At 45.5% G+C, this 21,552-nt stretch overlaps 1 protein-coding gene across 3 annotated transcripts in view; it reads left to right on the forward strand.

The window, feature by feature from the left end:
- The window catches only part of TIAM1 (TIAM Rac1 associated GEF 1), a 461,928-nt gene that overhangs the window by 80,438 nt on the left and 359,938 nt on the right, over positions 1–21,552 (forward strand). Inside the window, exon 2 of one of the 3 annotated variants that reach the window (XM_060403824.1) lies at positions 6,334–6,513. The exons of the other annotated variants lie outside the window; for them this stretch is intronic. The gene's annotated coding sequence lies outside the window, so the exon portion shown is untranslated. The remainder of the gene's footprint in view (positions 1–6,333; positions 6,514–21,552) is intronic. 3 annotated transcript variants of the gene reach the window in all.

Here is a 21,552-nt window from a genome sequence, read left to right on the forward strand (position 1 = left end):
GCCAGAAATGAGTCTCACCATGTTGCAACTGTGACATGTGTTTGAAAATAAAGTTTTAATTAGAAGGAGCATTTCTCAGCCTCAACCTGGTGCTGGCTGTCTTAACACTGAGACTAAAATAAACCAGCTCCTGCTTCTTGGCACCAGACCCACTCCACCACTTACACGCTGACTCTTGCGGGTGGAAACATGTGGTGTAGTGACGTGTGTGCCTTTTCAAGACCTCCGGCTTCATCCACAGTGGAGAGGGATGGTGTTTGCCCCCAGGGTGATGGGGTCTGCAGTGCCGTTTGCTTTGGATTTAACTGGCTTTGGTCTGTTTGTGTGCGTGCATGCTAAGTTGCTTCAGTCGCCACCTGGGAATCCCTTTCGTCTACCTCATTTCTTTTTATTTTCTGCCCACACCTCAAGGCTTACAGTATCTTAGTTTCCCATCCAGGGATTGAACCTGGGGTGATGGTGGTGAAAATGCCAAGTCTGGACAGCTGGACCGTCAGCAAACTCCTCCTTATCTTTAGTTCAGTTCAGTTCAGTCTCTCAGTTGTGTCCAACTCTTTGCGACCCCAAGAATCGCAGCACGCCAGGCCTCGCTGTCCATCACCAACTCCGGGAGTTCACTCAGACTCATATCCATCAAGTTAGTGATGCCATCCAGCCATCTCATCCTCTGTCGTCCCCTTCTCCTCCTGCCCCCAATCCCTCGCAGCATCAGGGTCTTTTCCAATAAGTCAACTCTTTGCATGAGGTGGCCAAAGTATTGGAGTTTCAGCTTCAGCATCAGTCCTTCCAAAGAACACCCAGGACTGATGTCCTTTAGGATGGACTGATCTCCTTGCAATCCAAGGGACTCTCAAGAGTCTTCTCCAACACCACAGTTCAAAAGCATCAATTCTTCGGTGCTCAGCTTTCTTCACAGTCCAACTCTCACATCCATACATGACCACTGGAAAAACCATAGCCTTCACTAGATGGACCTTTGTTGGCAAAGTAATGTCTCTGCTCTTCAATATGCTATCTAGGTTGGTCATAACTTTTCTTCTAAGGAGTAAGCGTCTTTTAATTTCATGGCTGCAATCGCCATCTGCAGTGATTTTGGAGCCCCCCAAAATAAAGTCAGCCACTGTTTCCACTGTTTCCCCATCTATTTCCCACGAAGTGATGGGACCAGATGCCATGATCTTCGTTTTCTGAATGTTGAGCTTTAAGCCAACTTTTTCACTCTCCTCTTTCACTTTCATCAAGAGGCTTTTTAGTTCCTCTTCACTTTCTGGCATAAGGGTGGTGTCATCTGCATACCTGAGGTTATTGATATTTCTCCCGGCAATCTTGATTCCAGCTTATGCTTCTTCCAGCTCAGCATTTCTCATGATGTATTCTGCATATAAATTAAATAAGCAGGGTGACAATAGACAGCCTTGATGTATTCCTTTTCCTATTTGAAACCAGTCTGTTGTTCCATGTCCAGTTCTAACTCTTGCTTCCTGACATGCATATAGCTTTCTGAAGAGGCCGGTCAAGTGCTCTGGTATTCCCATCTCTTGAGAATTTTCCACAGTTTATTGTGATCCACACAGTCGAAGTCTTTGGCGTAGTCGATAAAGCAGAAATAGATGTTTTTCTGGAACTCTCTTGCTGTTTCCAAGATCCAGCGGATGTTGGCAATTTGATCTCTGGTTCCTCTGCCTTTTCTAAAACCAGCTTGAACATCTGGAAGTTCACAGTTCATGTATTGCTGAAGCCTGGCTTGCAGAATTTTGAGCATTTCTTTACTAGCATGTGAGATGAGTGCAATTGTGCGGTAGTTTGAGCATTCTTTGTCATTGCCTTTCTTTGGGATTGGAATGAAAACTGACCTTTTCCAGTCCTGTGGCCACTGCTGAGTTTTCCAAAGTTGCTGGCGTATTGAGTGCAGCACTTTCACAGCATCATCTTTCAGGATTTGAAATAGCTCAACTGGGATTCCATCACCTCCACTAGCTTTGTTCGTAGTGACGCTTTCTAAGGCCCACTTGACTTCACATTCCAGGATGTCTGGCTCTAGGTGAGTGATCACACCATCATGATTATCTGGGTCGTGAAGATGTTTTTTGTACAGTTCTTCTGTGTATTCTTGCCGCCTCTTCTTAATATCTTCTGCTTCTGTTAGGTCCATACCATGTCTGTCCTTTATCGAGCCCATCTTTGCATGAAATGTTCCCTTGGGATCTCTAATTTTCTTGAAGAGATTTCTAGTCTTTCCCATTCTGTTGTTTTCCTCTATTTCTTTGCATTGATCGCTGAAGAAGGCTTTCTTATCTCTTCTTGCTATTCTTTGGAACCCTGCATTCAGATGCTTATATCTTTCCTTTTCTCCGTTGATTTTCGCTTCTCTTCTTTGCACAGCTATTTGTAAGGCCTCCTCAGACAGCCATTTTGCTTTTTTGCATTTCTTTTCCATTTCTTATCTTCATTTATGTTTATAAAAGGACTTTTGTCTAAATGTAAGTCTAAAAACTTAATGAAAGGAGCTGGCATAAGAGACACCATGGTCTGGTGTGAGGTCAGGACCATGCATGGCCTTGGAGCCAGATACATATGGGTTCATAGCTTTTCTTTATTATTATTTATTTTAATATTTATTTATTTGGCTGCTCTGAATCTTAGTTGCAGCATATGGCATCTTTAATCTTCCTTGCAGTATGCGAACTCTTAGTTGTGGCATGGGGATCTAGTTCCTTGACCAGGGATCGATCCCAGGCTCCTTGCATTGGAAGCATGGAGTCAGCCTCTGTACCACCAGGGAAGTCCTCATATCTCTCTTTATTAACTAACGGCCTGACTTTGGCAGACCACTTAGCTTCTGAGCTTTTGTACCCTCATTTTAATATTGGTACGTCACCTTCTTTACTGGTTTGACACTGATGATTATAGATTATACCTGCAGCGAGACTGGCACTGCAGTCGCTTGATAAATGATATCCATTATTATTATAATTTAATGGTATAGTCCTTACCTTGCACTGAGTCACTGCCGAGGTCTCCCACAATGTTTTCAGCCCTAGGGTGGTCTTGCCTGGGGTTGCTTCTGATTTGGTTAGGGACTAGTGAGCCTGAAATGAACTTGGCCAGATGAACTCGGGCTGGCAGGTGGGTGAGTCCCCGAATGTCAGCCTACGAGGCGCTTCTGTGTTCCTGCCTGCACTTGTTTCTCCCAGCTCCCAGCATCACCAGATAGAAACGAGACTTGAGAGTATAGGTTCTTAAAAAGAATCTCTTTTTTGATTTCCTCATGCCACGTACACCCCAGGTGACTGGAAGGACGTATCTTTAGGTTTGCATGCAAGTCCAGGTGCGTAATTAACCAGGAGGTCCCCCAACAAGGAGCTTATGGCTGAAGTTGGAGGTATCAACACTGCCTGGGGGCTTTCCTGGTGCTCCAGTGGTTAAGCATATGCCAGCCAGTGCCGGAGCTGTGGGTTCGATCCCTTCTCTGGGAAGATCCCACATGCTGTGGAGGAACGAAGCCCATTTGCCGCAGCTACTAAGCCCACGTGCCTTAGAGCCTGTGCGCCGCGACAGAAGCGCCATGGTGGGAAGCCCCTGAGCCACTACTGGCGAGCAGCCCCCACTCCCTGCAACTAGAGAGAGCCCTTGGGTGGCAACGAAGACCCACTGCAGCCAAAAATAAGAACGAGCAAACAAGTATCGCCCTGGGGTCTGGGTTGGATTTTATTGTTGAGCTGAGAAGGACATTGGTGGTCATCCAAACTCACTTTTGTCTTAATGGTTACTCTCTTGGTCTTGTCCGACTCTTTGCGACACCATGGACTGTAGCCTGCCGAGTTCCTTTAAATCCATGGAGTTCTCCAAGCCAGAATATTAGAGTGGGTTGCCATTCCCTTCTCCAGGGGAATCTTCCCAACCCAGAGATCGAACTGAGGTCTCCCACGTTGCAGGCAGATTCTTTACTGTCTGAGCCACTAGGGATGCCCCAGTCTTATCGGAGGGTCTGCTTTTAGAACATCTGTGATCTGTGAGTGTCTATCTGTCCCCTGAATGTTACTAGAGATCAAAATTCTATCACTGAACAGTCTCTGTGTTTTGGGGAGGCATCTCTAATTTTAGTTATATTGAGCTGAAATACCCTCTTCCGATGCCTTCACCTGGCATGAGAGCCCTCAAGGATCTGAAGACTATTGCTGTGTCTTTCCTTTTATCTCTCTTTCCAGTTAAACTTTGCCTTTTCCTGTCACTCTCATCCCTTGGGCTTTGTTTTTAGGCCACACAGGATTCTTTCTACTTTCTTTTCTGGGTTGTTCTCCAGACTATCAAAGACCTCCTTGAAGTGAGTTGGGTTTTCTAGAGCTGATCCGTTCTTCCAACTGAACTTTGATCAAGAACCTTCTTCCTTATAAGTTTTCCTAGCTTTTTAAAAAAAAGTTAAAAAACTTTTTTTTTTTTTTTTTTTGGTCTGAGCCCCAGCCTTTTGGGGGAAGTTAGCTCTGTTAAGAGGTTGATGTCAAAACACTCACACCAGAGCTTACCATTTTTTTAACCTTAGCTGCACCAACCGGCATGTGGAATCTTAGTTCCCTGACCAGGAATCGACCCCCAGCCTCTGCAGTGGAAGCGTGGAGTCTTAAGCACTGGACTGCTTAGGGAGGTGCCCCCTTCCTAGCTTTAATTGCAGCCATATGACACAGTCATCTCCTTGAGCTTTCCGTTTTCTAGATGGTGTGGGATCAGATTTATTTGAAATGTTTTCAGCTTTTGACCATTGAATATGATTTTTAGCTATGGATTTGTCATATATGGTCTTTTTTTATGTTGAGGTATGTTCCCTCTATGCCCCCTTTCTGGAGAAGTTTTTAAAATTTTTATCATACGTAGGTGTTGAATTTTGTCACAAGCTTTTCCTGAATCTGTTGAGGTGATCATATGGTTTTTGTTCTTCAGTTTATTAATGTGGTGTATCACATGGATTGATTTGCAGATATTGAAAAATCCTTGTATCCCTGGGATAAATCCCACTTGATCACGGTCTCTGGTGGCTTAGTTGCTAAGTCATGTCCGATTCCTGTGACCTCATGGATTGTAGCCTGCTAGGCTCCTCTCTGGGATTCTCCAGGCAAGAATACTGGAGTGGGTAGCCATTCCCTTTTCTGAGGGATTGAACCCGTGTCTCCTGCATTGCATGTGGTCTCCTGCATTGTGGGCAGATTCTTTACTGACTGAGCCATCAGTTGTTACTGTTTAGTTGCTAAGTGGTGTCTGACTGTTTGTGACCCCATGGACTGCTGCACTCCAGGCTTCTCTGTCCTTCACTATCTCCTGGAGTTACTCAAACTCAAGTCCATTGAGTTGGTGAGCCACCAGGGAAGCCTGTTGATCATGGTCTATGATCCTTTTTAATATGTTGTTGGATTTCATTTGCTAGTATTTTGTTGAGGATTTTTGCATCTGTGTTCCTCTGTGATATTGGTCTGTAATTTTCTTTTTTTGTGGTATCTTTGTCTAATTTTGGTATCAGGGTGATGGTGGTCTCATAGAATGCCTTTGGGAGTATTCCTTCCTCTGAAATGTTTTGGAATAGTTTCAGAAGGATAGGTGTTGGTTCTTCTCTAAATGTGTGTGTATGAGTGTTTAATAATGGCAGCTCATTGGAGTGCACAGGCCAACATTGTGTTCAAGTAATTCTGGCTTGATATTTAAGTGGAACTATACTTGAACCAGTCTTACTAATAAGCCTAAAATTGTCAGAGTTTCTCCTCAGCATGGAAAAGATGTTCCTCTTGGGTACGTTAGTAGGTGACTAAATACTGTTTGGCTGCAAGAACTCAGGCCTAGTCATTTTTATTAGTTCTCATTGGTAACCAACTGGATTTTCTCTTCTCTTTTTCTTAGGATCTTTAGCAAAGACTTCTACCTTTTTTTCTTCTTGCTGTTGAATACTTGCTTTGCTGTAATGAGTCCAAAAATGGGTTCTTATTGAAAGAACGTAGGCTCTGCTGTCAGAAGATGTGGGTTGGACTCCTGGCTCCCTACCTACCTAGTAGTCCTGGAACTATGGTCCAGAAAAGAAACCTTCACGAGTCTCAGCTGCTTCCTTTGTTTGTAAGAGAGTAGGATGTCATGAGAATTCGGAGATGGAGCTCTGTGAAGGGCACTGTCAAGGCTTGAAGGATGGTAATTAATAGCCCCCCTTCTCACCCCAGTGTTTAGCACCAGTTGATGAGTAGAAAAGAGAATTCAGACAAAAGGGAGGTCAGGACATCAGCATTATTACAGGAGAAAGCTGGTTTGAGAATTGGTTTAGAGGTGAGGGCCTAATGAGCTTGCTCACTTCCCTTGCAGGGCTGGTCAACCGTGAGAACAGGACAGAGAAGAAAGTGGTATGTCCTGAAAGTGATCAGTTCCAGAAGACAGAGTCCAGAAGGCGTCAAGCATCACGTGTTTCGTATCTTCTCCCAGTCTACCTGATGTCTTAGCAACAAAGAACCTTCCTGCCAGTGCAGGAGACCCAGGAAGACACAGGTTCGGTCCCTGGGTTGGGAAGATTCCCTGGAGGAGGAAATGGCAACCCACTCTAGTATTTTTGTCTGGAGAATCCCATGGACAGAGGTGCCTGGAACACTACAGTCCAAGGGGTTGCAGAGAGTCAGGCGTGACTGGGGGACTGCGCACATGCATAGCCCAGCCCAGTCTGCCAGGGTCCTCTTCTTTTGGGGGAGGAACGAGTTAGGGGATGTGGAAGGAGCTTGTATTAGTTTCCTTCGGCTGCCATAGCAAAGCATATCAAGCTGGGTAGCTGAAACAACAGAAATTTGTTGTCTCATAGTTGCAGAAGCCAAAAGCCCAAGGTCAAGTTTTCTCCTGAATGCTGCAAAGGAGAACCCGTTTCATGGTTTCTTCCCCAGGTTTTGGCAGTTTCCGAGCAACCACCGTGTGTTCCTTGGTTTGTGGAATTGTCACTTCGATCTCTGCCTTCATCTTTACATGATGTCCTCCCAGTGTGTTTGTCTGTGTCCAAAATCCCCCTTTTTAGAAGTGACAGCTTACGGTGGGTGGTGTCGGATTTGTGATCTCTGAAGAAGAAGACTTAGCTTCTGGATCAGGGACCATGCTTGATTGCTCAGAGCTTTTGTATGGCAGAATTTTTATTGAAGTGAAAAAGGACAGTGAGAAAGCTTCTGACGTAGACATCAGAAGGGGGAGAGAGAGGGCCCCACTTGCTAGTCTTATCAAGGACTTATATACTTTCACCATACCCACTCCCACAACATGCCTCTCAAGTAACAGGATTAGTTAGAAGTTTCTTCTTAAGAAGGAGAAACATGTCCTTGAGCAAGATACATTGTTGTTGTATAATCAGTTCAGTTCAGTTCAGTCGCTCAGTCATGTCCGACTCTGCAACCCCATGAATCGCAGCACGCCAGGCCTCCCTGTCCATCACCATCTCCCGGAGTTCATTCAGACTCATGTCCATCAAGTCAGTGATGCCATCCAGCCATCTCATCCTCTGTCGTCCCCTTCTCCTCCTGCCCCCAATCCCTCCCAGCATCAGAGTCTTTTCCAATGAGTCAACTCTGTGCATGAGGTGTCCAAAGTACTGGAGCTTCAGCTTTAGCATCATTCCTTTCAAAGAAATCCCAGGGCTGATCTCCTTCAGAATGGACTGGTTGGATCTCCTTGCAGTCCAAGGGACTCTCAAGAGTCTTCTCCAACACCACAGTTCAAATGCATCAATTCTTCAGCGCTCAGCCTTCTTCACAGTTCAACTCTCACATCCATACATGACCACAGGAAAAACCATAGCCTTGACTAGACGGACCTTAGTCGGTAAAGTAATGTCTCTGCTTTTGAATATACTATCTAGGTTGGTCATAACTTTTCTTCCAAGGAGTAAGCGTCTTTTAATTTCATGGCTGCAGTCACCATCTGCAGATCATTAGTACAGAAAGTGAAGTCGCTGAGTCATGCCTGACTCTTTGCAACCCCATGGACAGTAGCCTGCACCAAGCTCCTCCATCCATGGGATTTTCCGGGCAAGAGTACTGGAGTGAGTTGCCATTTCCTTCTCCAGGGAGTCTTCCTGACCCAGGGATCGAACCCAGGTCTCCCGCATTGTAGACAGATGCTTTACCGTCTGAGTCACTGCTTATTAGAGCTTAAGGAAAAACATCCCCTTGAGGAAGATGAGTTGTTTTGTTGTATAATCATTAGCTCTAGGCTTAAAGAAAGTTAGTCTTAGACATTGTTGTCATAACAGCTCTCAGAGTTAAAAAAAAAAAATCTTATGTGTCTAAGACAAAGCAATATAGAAAAAAAGTTTGTCCTTTTCTCTTCCTTGAGAGCCCTGGATCCCTTTCTTCTTGAGGACCCTGGACTCCTTATCAACCTACCTAAGAATTAAAAAGCACATTAAAAAGCAGAGACATTACTTTGCTAACAAAGGTCCGTCTAGTCAAGCCTGTGGTGTTTCCAGTAGTGATGTATGGATGTGACAGTTGGATTATAAAGAAAGCTGAGCACAGAAGAATTGATGCTTTTGAACTGTGGTGTTGGAGAAGACTCTTTAGAATCCCTTGGACTTCAAGGAGATCCAACCAGTCCATCCTAAAGGAGACCGGTCCTGGTTGTTAACTGGAAGGACTGATGTTGAAGCTGACACTCTCATTGGAAAAGACCCTGATGCTGGGAGGGATTGGGGGCAGGAGGAGAAGGGGACGACAGAGGATGAGATGGCTGGATGGCATCACTGACTCGATGGACGTGAGTCTGAATAAACTCCGGGAGTTGATGATGGACAGGGAAGCATGGCACGCTGCAGTCCGTGGGGTCGCAAAGAGTCAGATGTGACTGAGCGACTGAACTGAACTGAACTGAAGAATTAACTCTCTCATGAGGATTAGGGGCCACCGTACTGCAGCATGATCTTAAGTGATATCATCTGCAGTGACCCTATTCCCAAATAAGATCATGTTATGAGGTTTTGGGGGTCAGGACTTTCACGTGTGAATTTGGGTGGGAAACATAGTTCAACCCCGAATGGAGGTTGATTTTTTTTTTTTTTTTTTCATTCCAGGAGAGTGAAGAAAGATTCTTTCCTTTGTGAAGAATAGTATTTTTAAGAAAAATCTTCATTTTATTTACTTCTTTGACTGGGCTGAGTCTTAGCTATGGCTCATGGGATCTTTGTTACAGCATGAAGGGTCTTTAATTGCGGCATGTGGGGTTTAGTTCCCTTTGTGTGTGTGCTAAGTCACTCAGTTGTGTCCGACTCTTTGTGACCCCATGGGCTGTAGCCCACCAGGCTCCTCTGTCCATGGGATTTTCCAGGCAAGAATACTGGAGTGGGCTGCCATTTCCTTCTCCAGGGGATCTTCCTGACCCAGGAATCAAACCCAGGTCTCCTGCACTGCAGGAAGATTCTTTACCACTGAGCTACCAGCAGGGAAGCCCCTTTAAGAAGATAATTAAGGTTGAATGAGACCCAAAGAGTAGGGCCCTAATCCAATAGGGGATAATGTCCTTATAACATGGGGAACAGCCGCCAGAGCTCTGTCCTCTCTGTCTGTGTACCCTGCTGGCACCTTGATCTTGGACTTCAGCCTCCAGAAGTGTGAGACCATACATTACGGTTGTTAGGTCACCCAACCTATGGTGCCTTATTATGGCAACCCGAGCAGATGAAGTGGCTTTCAAGGTGGCACTGGTGGTCAAGAATCTGCCTGCCAGTGCAGGAGACATAAGAGATGTGGGTTTGATCCCTGGGTGGGGAGGATCCCCTGGAGTAGCAAATGGCACCCCGCTGCAGTACTCTTGTGTGGAGAACCCCATGGACAGAGGAGCCTGGCGGGCTGCAGTCCATCGGGCCGCACAGAGTCAGACACGACTGAGTGTCTGAGCAGGTAGATGAAGACGCTTGTGCTTCTCCTGTGGCTCAGCTGGTAAAGAATCCACGTGCAATGCGAGAGACCTGTGTTCAAACCCTGGGTTGGGAAGATCCCCTGAAGAAGGGCAAGGCTACCCACGCTAGGATTCTGGCCTGGAGAATTCCATGGCCTCTATAGTCTGTGAGGTCACAAAGAATCAGACATGACTGAGTGCCTTTCACTTTCACGTTGGGCTTGTAAGAATCTGGTAAGAATCTGCCTGAGATGCGGGAAACCTGGGTTCGATCCCTGGTTTGGGAAGATCCCCTGGAGAAGGGAATGGCTACCCATTCCAGTGTTCTGGCCTGGAGAATTCGATGGACTTTTCCATGGGATAGCAAAGAGTCTGACATGACGGACCAAATTTCAGTTCGCTTCACTTCCTTTCTTCTGATGGTGACAGCTGTGTGTAGTTCCGCTTGCAGTACTCTTGGCCATCGCTGAGGTCAGGGTTGGTGAGCCTGCCTTTATGGTGTCATAGGGCAGGTGGTAGCTTCTGGTCTGTGTTATATTTAGTCTTTTGTCTCCAGTTAATGGATTGGGTAGCTAAGGATGAGAAAGCTTATGCAGTTTGCTGGAAGCCACTTTAGTAGATTAGGCAATGGGGCCCGAGGGTGAATCCCGATGCTCTCAGAGCCTGGTTGGGTAAATCCAGGGCAAATATACTTAAATCTTTATTTAAAAATGCAATTCATAGTGACATGTGGATGTCATTGACTAGCAAAGAAATGAAACAAAGTGGGTCAGTGACACACTGCACTGTTTTGTGATAAATGTAGGTTAACTGATTTAATGGAAAACCACAATCTAGGGAAAAGTGGACTTGAAAAGCTTAAATTCTTGAAATATTTCCAATTATCCAATTATGACTGGGAGAGAGTAAGTGCAGCTCTTTGAGGCTAAAACCTTTTATAGCAGACACTTTTGCTCTGCCTTGTGGTTATAGCTGCTGCTTTAGTTTAGAATGTACTCATTGGATGGTGACTGTGTGCCTGGTTTGTGCTGGGCACTGAACACCAGGGACTACAATGCATAGTCATTGTTCTGAATTAGCTGACAGTTCAGTTCAGTTCAGTCGCTCAGTCATGTCCGACTCTTTGAGACCCCATGGACTGCAGCACACCAGGCCTCCCTGTCCAGCATCAACTCAAGTTTGAGTTTCCTCATACTCATGTCCATTGAATCTTGATGCCATCCAACCATCTCATCCTCTGTCGTCCCCTTCTCCTGCCTTCAATCTTTCCCAGCATGAGGGTCTTTTCCAATGAATCAGTTCTTCGAATCAGGTGGCCAAAGTATTGGAGCTTCAGCTTCAGCATCAGAAGTTCCAATGAATATTCAGAACTGATTTCCTTTAGGATTGACTGGTCTGCTCACCTTTTAGACCAAGGGACTCTCAAGAGTCTTCTCCAACACCACAGTTCAAAAGCATCAGTTCTTCAGTGCTCAGCCTTCTTTATAGCCCAACTCACATCCATACATGACCACTGGAAAACCATAGCCTTGACTAGATGGACCTTTGTCAGCAAAGTAATGTCTCTGCTTTTTAATATGTGTAGGTTTGTCATAGCTTTTCTTCCAAGGAGCAAGCGACTTTTAGTTTCATGACTGTAGTTACCATCTGTGATGATTTTGGAGCCCAAGAAAATAAAATCTCTCACTGTTTCCACTGTTTCCCCATCTATTTTCCATGAACTGATGGGACCAGATGCCATGATCTTTGTTTTTTGAATGTTGAGCTTTAAGCCAGCTTTTTCACTCTGCTCTTTCACTTTCATCAAGAGGCTCTTTAGTTCTTCTTCACTTTCTGCCATAAGGGTGGTGTCATCTGCACATCTGAGGTTGTTGATATTTCTCCCAGCAGTCTTAATTCCAGCTTGTGGTTCATCCTGCCTGGCATGTCACATGATGTACTCTGCATATATGTCACCCCTTAATAAGCAAGTTGAGAATATACAGCCTTGATGTACTCCTTTGCCAATTTGGAACCAGTCCATTATTCCATGTCTGGTTCTAACTGTTGCTTCTTGACCTGCCTATGGATTTCTCATACCATCTTAGATGGTATGATATTCCCATCTCTTCAAGAATTTTTCAGTTTGTTGTGATCCCCAGTCAAAGGCTTTGGTGTTGTTCATAAAGCAGAAACAGATGTTTTTCTGGAACTCTCTTTCTGGCTAAATGGACAGTGTTGTTGTTCAGTCCCTCAGTCATGTCCAACTCTTTGCAACCCCACGGACTACAGCCCACCAGGCTCACCTATTCTACAGTATCTCCTGGAGTTTGCTCAGATCTTGTCCATTGAGTCTGTGACGCTGTCTCTGTATTGTAGGTCTTCCCTGTGATGGCAGAGGGAGGCCATTCCAGCATCTGGGGAGAACTTGCAGGGGTAGGGCAGTGCCTTTCCTTAAAGCATCCTCACGCCCAAAAGAGGTGATGCTTGAGCTGAGCTTTGGGCAAGCTCCAGGTATTAAGGCAAAGCTGAGTGAAGGTGAAGAAATTAAGTGTATCAACATGGAGAGAGTGGGGGGACAGCCCACTTGGGAAGCAGTGTACACACAGGAACTGCTCTGTTGTCTCCTTTTTCCTCTTATTTTCCTTCCTCTGTCTACTCCTTTAGTGTTTCGTGTTTTGGTAAAGAGAATTCAGGGGTGAATGAAAAGGCCTACTTTGTAACGTTTGCCAATTTCCTTGGTGTAAATAATCCCGCCGTGACTGACTCCAAACTATCAATAGAACCTCAGTTGGCCCACAGACTTAGAAAAGTTTTTAACAATTAGTTATAAGCCTGTAAAGTCCCACTCAGTAGAGAACTGCTTCCCTTCCATTCATTATCAATTTATCACCCATCATTCATTCATCAATGATCCATCCATCTATCATCCATCCATTCATTAATACACCCATCATCCACCCATCCTTTTTATTTATTCATCCATCCATTCATTCAACGTCCATCCACCCATCTATCCATTCATCCATCTATCTGTCCTTCCACCTGCACAACCACCCATCTACCCATTTATCCCTCCATTTTCTGTCCATCCATCCATCTGTCCATTCATTCATTCTTCCATCCATCCATCCACAAACATAGTTTAACCAAACAGAATCATCAGAATAAGTCATGTTAAAGATTTCTGAGTTCCTTAGTCAGGTCTTCTCATTGTACGGACAAGAAACTGATACCTGGAGAGAGGAATAGACTTTCTTAAAGTTGACTTGTAAAATTGAGGTTAAGACAGTTGGCTTCAGAATTTGAGTCTGCATCTGCTTCCTTAAGTAAAGAAAATATAATTTCAGATCAGTTCAGTTCAGTTCAGTCGCTCAGTCGTGTCAGATTTTTTGCGACCCCATGAATTGCAGCACACCAGGCCTTCCTGTCCATCACCAACTCCCGGAGTTCACTCAGACTCATGTCCGTCGAGTCCGTGATGCCATCCAGCCATCTCATCCTCGGTCGTCCCCTTCTCCTCCTGCCCCCAATCCCTCCCAGCATCAGAGTCTTTTCCATTGAGTCCAGTCTTCTCATGAGGTGGCCAAAGTACTGGAGTTTCAGCTTTAGCATCATTCCCTCCAAAGAAATCCCGAGGCTGATCTCCTTCAGAATGGACTGGTTGGATCTCCTTTCAGTCCAAGGGACTCTCAAGAGTCTTCTCCAACACCACAGTTCAAATGCATCAATTCTTTGGCACTCAGCCTTCTTCACAGTCCAACTCTCACATCCATACATGACCACAGGAAAACCATAGCCTTGACTAGATGGACTTTTGTTGGCAAAGTAATGTGTCTGCTTTTCAATATGCTATCTAAGTTGGTCATAAGTTTCCTTCCAAGGAGTCAGCATCTTTTAATTTCATGGCTGCAATCACCATCTGCAGTGATTTTGGAGCCCAGAAAAATAAAGTTTGACAGTTTCCACTGTTTCTCCATCTATTTCCCATGAAGTGATGGGACCAGATACCATGATCTTCGTTTTCTGAATGTTGAGCTTTAAGCCAGATTTTTTACTCTCCTCTTTCACTTTCATCAAGAGGCTTTTTAGTTCCCTTCACTTTCTGCCATAAGGGTGGTGTCATCTGCATATCTGAGGTTATTGATATTTCTCCCAGCAGTCTTGATTCCAGCTTGTGCTTCTTCCAGCTCAGTGTTTCTCATGATGTACTCTGCATAGAAGTTAAATAAGCAGGGTGACAATATACAGCCTTGATGTACTCCTTTTCCTATTTGGAACCAGTCTATTTCATGTCCAGTTCTAACTGTTGCTTCCTGACCTGCATACAGGTTTCTCAAGAGGCAGGTCAGGTGGTCTGGTATTCCTATCTCTTTCAGAATTTTCCACAGTTTATTGTGATCCACACAGTCGAAGTCTTTGGCATAGTCAATAAAGCAGAAATAGATGTTTTTCTGGAACTCTCTTGCTGTTTCCAAGATCCAGCGGATGTTGGCAATTTGATCTCTGGTTCCTCTGCCTTTTCTAAAACCAGCTTGAACATCTGGAAGTTTACAGTTCACGTATTGCTGAAGCCTGGCTTGGAGAATTTTGAGCATTACTTTACTAGCGTGTGAGATGAGTGCAATTGTGCGGTAGTCTGAGCATTCTTTGGCATTGCCTTTCTTTGGGGTTGGAATGAAAACTGATCTTTTCCAGTCCTGTGGCCACTGCTGAGTTTTCCAAAGTTGCTGGCATATTGAGTGCAGCACTTTCACAGCATCATCTTTCAGGATTTGAAATAGCTCAACTGGAATTCCATCACCTCCACTAGCTTTGTTCGTAGTGATGCTTTCTAAGGCCCACTTGACTTCACGTTCCAGGATGTCTGGCTCTAGGTGAGTGATCACACCATCGTGATTATCTTGGTCGTGAAGATCTTTTTTGTACAGTTCTTCTGTGTATTCTTGCCACCTCTTCTTAACATCTTCTGCTTCTGTGAGGTCCATACCATTTCTGTCGTTTATTGAGCCCATCTTTTCATGAAATATTCGCTTGGTATCTCTAATTTTCTTGAAGAGATCTCTAGTCTTTCCCATTCTGTTGTTTGCCTCTATTTCTTTGCATTGATCGCTGAGGAAGGCTTTCTTATCTCTTCTTGCTATTCTTTGGAACTCTGCATTCAGATGGTTATATCTTTCCTTTTCTCCGTTGATTTTTGCTTCTCCTCTTTTCACAGCTATTTGTAAGGCCTCCTCAGACAGCCATTTTGCTTTTTTGCATTTCTTTTCCATGGGGATGATCTTGATCCCAATGTTTCGAACCTCATTCCATAGTTCATCAGGCACTCTGTCAGATCTAGTCCCTTAAATCTATTTCTCACTTCCACTGTATAATCATAAGGGATTTGATTTATGTCATACCTGAATGGTCTAGTGGTTTTCCCTACTTTCTTGAATTTAAGTTTGAATTTGGCAATAAGGAGTTCATGATCTGAGCCACAGTCCGCTCTTGATCTTGTTTTTGCTGACTGGATAGAGCTTCTCCATCTTTGGCTGCAAAGAATATAATCAGTCTGATTTCGGTGTTGACCATCTGGTGATGTCCATGTGTAGAGTCTTCTCTTGTGTTGTTGGAAGAGGGTGTTTGCTATGAGCAGTGTGTTCTCTTGGCAAAACTCCGTTAGCCTTTGCCCTGCTTCATAATCTCAGATGTGACTGGGTAGTTCCTGAGTTGGGACAATGTGGAGTTCCTGATGCACACAGCGGAGTTCTGTCCCTCTGTACTTTTCTGTGACAGTCCTATTGCTCATGAAACTGTTTTTGTTGCTTCTTGTCTCAACAGTTGCTGGTTCTCAGCAGGTTCACAACTTCCTTCGCAGGTGGTTCAGAATGTCCCCGTTGGAGCAGTCTTCTTCCCGTTTGTAGCAGTGGGCTTCAGAATTTAATTTAGTAGTTGGATCTTGGTACTTATTCAGTCTTTGATGTTGCTGGGTTTCACTTGTCTCTCTGTTTTTGTGATAAAGACGCCTCTCTCCTTGGAGACTCCAACTCAAGGCCCCCATTTGTGGTGCCAACCAGACTCTTCTTGGGAGCCCCCTTTGTGTTGGGCTGAATTTCCGGTGAGATAGCTACAGATCTGAAAAGCTTTTTCCTCTTTCCTGGGCTTCTCGAAGTCTGTCTTGGAGATTTTAGGAAATAAATAATTGATACTGCTTTGATGGTCTCTATTTTCTTTCTTTTTAATGAGATGTAGTTGGTGTACAATATTATGTAAGTTTCAGGTATACAACATAATGGTTCACAATTTTTAAAGGTTATATTCCATTTATAGTTATTATGAAATATTGGCTGTATTCCTTGCTGGTCTTTGAATTGTCAGCTCTGAGTGAGGAAGGCTGACTCTTAGTATCCGAGAAGCTTTATTTTGAAACTGTGGACAGATGGTCTGGTGAGTTGAATACTCCAGAGGACTCTGTTTAGAACTTGCTTTTTATGTTGTAATGTTGAGTGAAAAATCTAAGATGTTGGGATGTGTCCAGGATGCCACTTTTGTTAAAAGCAAGTAAACAAGTGGGCTTCCCAGGTGGCACAGTGATCAAGAAACTGCCTATCAATGCAGGAGACACAGGAGACACGGGTTCGATTCTTGGATAAGGAAGATTTCTTGGAGGAGCAAATGGCGACCCATTCCAGGATTCTTGCCTGGGAAATCCCATGGACAGAGAAGCCTGGTGGGCTGCAGTCCATGGGGTCGCAAAGAGTCGGACACGACTCAGGAAGTGAGCAGTCACCCGCTGCTTCCCGCCACCATACATACATGTAAACAAATTGGCACTTCCCTTCGGGCAGTGACAATGAGGGCAGTCATGACTTAAGGAGAAAACTTCCCACCTTTACCTTCATATGTATGTTTCTGTACCGTTTATTATTGCTTCCCAGGTGGTGCTAGTGGTAAAGAACCGCCTGCCAATGCAGGAGACACGAGACTGGGATTCAGTCCCTTGGTCGGGCAGATCCCCTGGAGGAGGGCACGGCACCCCACTCCAGTCTTCTTGCCTGGAGAATCTCGTGGACAGAGGAGCCTGGCGGGCTACAGTCCATGGGGTCACACAGCGATTGAAGCGACTTAGCGCACACACCGGTTATTATTTCACTGACTTTCCTGGAGCACCATCTTGTTCTGTGATACCAGTGATCCTGCCTTCCCATTTCTTTCCCCTTAAAGTAACTTCTCTTCTGTAGTTGGCAGTTCTGTCCTTTAGGATGTCCCCTGGTATATCTGATCTCAAATTAGGAAAAATAAATTGAGTCCCAAACCAGTGCCCCGAGCACTGGAAAAGTCAGGGAATGTGTGGATTATTGTACGAGAGATCGTCAGATCAGTGTGAAATAGCCTAAAATGGAAAAAGAAATATGATTGCTTTTTCAGGCATTTGCGGTGCAGGCTGCCTCTCCCAGCTGTCTCCCGTAAAAGCAGTTTCCAGAGATGTGAGGACTAGGTAAATGATATGTTTCCTATCCAGAGCACAATTGTGATTATAATAGCCGAGGATTATGGCTCCTCTGTTTTACAGACTACATGAACTTCTTTTAAGTTTCTAGGTTGAACCAAATGAATCGCCAAATTGAGCTACCCACCAAAAGCGCAATTTCATCCAATTCAACCTAAGAAAGCTTATTTGATGAGTTGGAAGATATGGGAAATAGGTGTCTACATAAGGAAAAGAGCATGAGATGGACGTGCTTTCAAGAACCCAGACATCCTGTTTTATTTGAAGCCGAAGTGACTTAGCAGCAATAGCAGCAGCATCACTATCACTTAATTGATACTTGGTTGTTGCCTCACTAGCCTTCGGAATGTATCTAGAGCAAAATTGGTTGCCTAGCAACTCGTTCCAGCCCAGGAGGGTTGGAGAATGGGTCAGTGATGAACAATTATGTACAATCAAGTTTAAAAATGCATAGCCGCCTGTGACATCCATGCTCTGGACCACCAGGAAGTGTGAGTGTTCTGCTGGCCTGGCTTTCTGGCTGCTGTGTGTGAACTGATGGCAGCTGTAACCTGGATCTCCTGGTTGCAGTTTAGAAAAATTTTGTACTGGACCGAAACTGGCTTCTGGCGCTCCTCTGTGCATGGGTCTGTTTTTTTTCAGAAGCTTCTAGCACACTCATCATTTGGTTGGCTGCCTATCAGAACTCTCATCCCTTGGGAAAGCGAAAGAAAATGAAGAATTTGGATCTTCGTGATTGTTTTCATCTCAACCAATTGTCCCCTATTAGTGACTCTCTAATTTGCCAAAGAAGCACACACAACCTTATGACAATGGCTCCCTCACTCAACCCAAATCACTTTTTCAAGAATTACGGTTGCCGGGCAGATGCTCTTTCTGAAATGACCCAGGCCCTTCATCGTTTCTCTCCCTTCCGTTCCAGTGAAAGAGAAGACACATTTTTGCATCATGGAGCCCTTCCTTAATCTTTCTGTCAGCACAAACATCAAGGGTGTAAATCTTGGAAGCGGCAGGAAAGCTGGGAGGCATTTTTATCACTCTGGCAAAGTGAACAGAGCACATTTCATTGTTCAGAATCATTGAGTTTAATTGGCGAATCAATTTTTAGGTCCTTTCCATTGGTATTTTGTTTAATCAACAAAAATAAATCGCCCTGCCAACCTTGAAAACTCCAAGTCGGAGAACGGTGGCAAATATTTCGTGTGTCCTGCCAAAAGTGCTTTCCAACAGCCGTGTCTTAATTGAAGCTGATTTATATTCAGACGTGGATGTTTCATCATTTGTCTGAAGAAGGAAAAAGCTGCGTAAGCAAGTAGCATGCAACCATTTTGGGCATTGTTTTCTGACATTTATCTACACCCTGTCTCTCAGATGTTTCTAGCCCTTGCTTAATGATTCAGGCTGATGTAGCTGTCAAATAGCCCCTGTAACCTTTGGTGAGAGGTTTTTCCCTGAGGTGGACTTCCAAAACCTAGGCCTTTTCCCCCTTTCCTGCAGGGATTAAAAAAAAAAATTGTCTATTTTTGGTTTCCATGATTCTTTGTTGCTGTGAGGGCTCTCTCTAGTTGCACATAGCAGACTTCTTGCTGTGGAGCACGGACCCTGGAGATCAGGCTCAGTGGTTATGGTGCCCGGGCTCAGTTGCTCCGCAGCACGTGGGATCATCCCGGATCAGGGATTGAACCCGCGTCTCCTGCATTGGCAGGCGGATCCTCATCCTCTGAACCACCAGGGAAGTCCTCTCTGCAGGGTTTTACTGGCCCTGAATCCTGCTCTCTCGGCCTTTGGTGGGAAATGGCTGACCTCTTAGTGCTGGGAGGTGGGCGACCTAAGTGGGGTGCAGGGAAATGTCTGGCTTTGTTGGTAGGAAAACCTCACTCGCTGTGCCGACCACGGGGTCTCAGTGTTGGCTTCCGCTGCCTTCTTCGCTCGCCAGGGAAGGGGGAGAGCTGACAAGAAGTACCATTTATTTGGTGCCTACACACTGTGTTCTCATTTCTTACAAAACCCTGAGAGCTGAGGAAGCTAAACCCCGTGTATCTGGTGGGCATGCTGAGGTTCAGAGAATATCACTTTGTACGTGGGGTGGCTGCTGCTGGGGTCCTGTTCTGTTTGTCTCCAGCCGGCTTCCCATTTCACTGGTGCTGTGTGCTGTGCTTAGTCGCTCAGTCATGTCCAACTCTTTGTGACCCCAGGGACTGTAGCCCTCCAGGCTCCTGTGTCCATGGGATTCTCCAGGCAGGAATACTGGAGTGGGTTGCCATGCCCTCCTCCAGGGGATCTTTCCAACCCAGGGATCGAACCCAGGTCAATCTGCATTGCAGGCAGATTCTTTACTGTCTGAGCCACCAGGGAAGCCCTTCACTGGTGCGGGGAGCTGGCAAAGATGCCCCCACCCTGATACCCCAGTTTCACTGAACCGGGTTACCCCCGGTATGGCTCCTAGGGCTCAGATACCATAGAGCGATGGTGGCTCGCGGTCTGTGGGTGCTTGTTGTGGGCCCAGCATGTTTCCAGGAGCTTCGCGTGTACTCGTAATTCCTGTCAGCCTCACTCTCCTCTTAGCTACTGCCGTCCTCATCTTACAGATGAAGAAACTGAGGCCCAGAGTGGCTAGGGCACTGGTCCAGCGCCACACAGCTAATGACTGGGGGCGTCAGGATCTGATTCCCGGTAGTCCACCCCAAGGCTTCCCTCCTGGCTCAGTGGTAAAGAACCTGCCTGCCAACACAGGAGATGCAGGTTTGATCCCTGGGTCAGGAGAAGGTTCGAGATGCAGGTTCAATCCCTGGAGATGGGCATGGCAACCCACTCCAGTATTCTTGCCTGGAAAATCCCATTGACAGAGGAGCCTGGCGGTCTACAGTCCATGGGGTTGCACACCAGACATGACTTTGCGACTCAACAACAACAACAACAACATAGTTGAGACGCTAGTTACATGCTGAATGAGAGAGTAGGGGCCCTTCCGAGACCCCAGGTCCACACTCTGACCTGCACCTTACTCAACGGGCAAAAGAAAGGAGCCTCAATAAACCCAGAACCACACTCAGCAACTTCTTAACGATGCTGTGTAAGTAATCAGATGTATGAAGCTGAGGGGATGGTAAAAATCAAGCACCTACCTGAAATTCTGCGTGTCCTTTGGGTTTATTAGGGCCCCACCCCACCTCAAGTGGGTGGCTCAGTCCGTAGAGAGTCTTCCTGCAGTGTGGGAAAGCTGGGAAGATCCCTGGGTCGGGAAGATCCTCTGGAGAAGGAAAGGGCAACTCTCTCCAGTACTCTTGCCTGGAGAATCCCATGGACAGAGGAGCCTGGTGGCTGCAGTCCAGGTCAGATCATTAATGTAATGCCAAGGGGAACTTGCCTGTGGTTCAGTGGCTAAGACTCTGTGCTCCCAATGCAGGGGGCCTGGGTTCCATCCCTGGTCAGGAAACTAGATCCCACATGCCTCCACCAAGACCTGAGGCAGCCAAATAAAAAAATACTAAATAAAAAATAATACTGAGGGTAATACCTTTAGAGAACAATTTCTGATGCCAAGCCCTATTTAAAGCATTTTACACATACTATTAGCTGGGTGCTGTTGCTATTCCTATTTTTCAGATGAGAAAATCCACTACAGTACATGTATATTGTGATGTTGGGATTGCTAAAATACACAACTCCTCTTGGAATCAAGGATGTATGTGGCTCGTGGGCCCTGGTGGTGGTCGTGTCTGACTGCTCTTCAGAGCACAGGTGCCTTCTTATGAGACGGGCCTGGTAACAAGCTGAAATGTACAGGGCGACACTACAGCCAGCCTTTATTGTGTGACCACTGTGTACCAACCCTGAATGTTCATTGGAAGGACTGATGCGGAGGCTGAAGCTCCAATACTTTGGCCACCTGATGGGAAGAGCCGACTTATTGGAAAAGACCCTGAATCTAGGAAGGATTGAAGGCTGGAGGAGAAAGGGACGACAGAGGATGAGATAGTTGGATGGCATCACGGACTCAATGGACATGAGTTTGAGCCAGCTTTGGGAGATAGTGAGGGACATGGAAGCCTGGTGTGCTGCGGTCCATGGGCCACAAAGAGTCGGACGCGGCTGAGCCACTGAGCAACAACAACTGTGTGCCATACCCTGTTCTAAGAAGTTTACGTGAATTTTTAAAATGCTCACAGAAAGATGGGTGCTCTGACTATGGT

The sequence above is a fragment of the Ovis aries genome, chromosome 1 (assembly GCF_016772045.2).
Source record: "Ovis aries strain OAR_USU_Benz2616 breed Rambouillet chromosome 1, ARS-UI_Ramb_v3.0, whole genome shotgun sequence".
In the NCBI taxonomy this organism is placed as follows: Eukaryota; Metazoa; Chordata; class Mammalia; order Artiodactyla; family Bovidae; genus Ovis; species Ovis aries.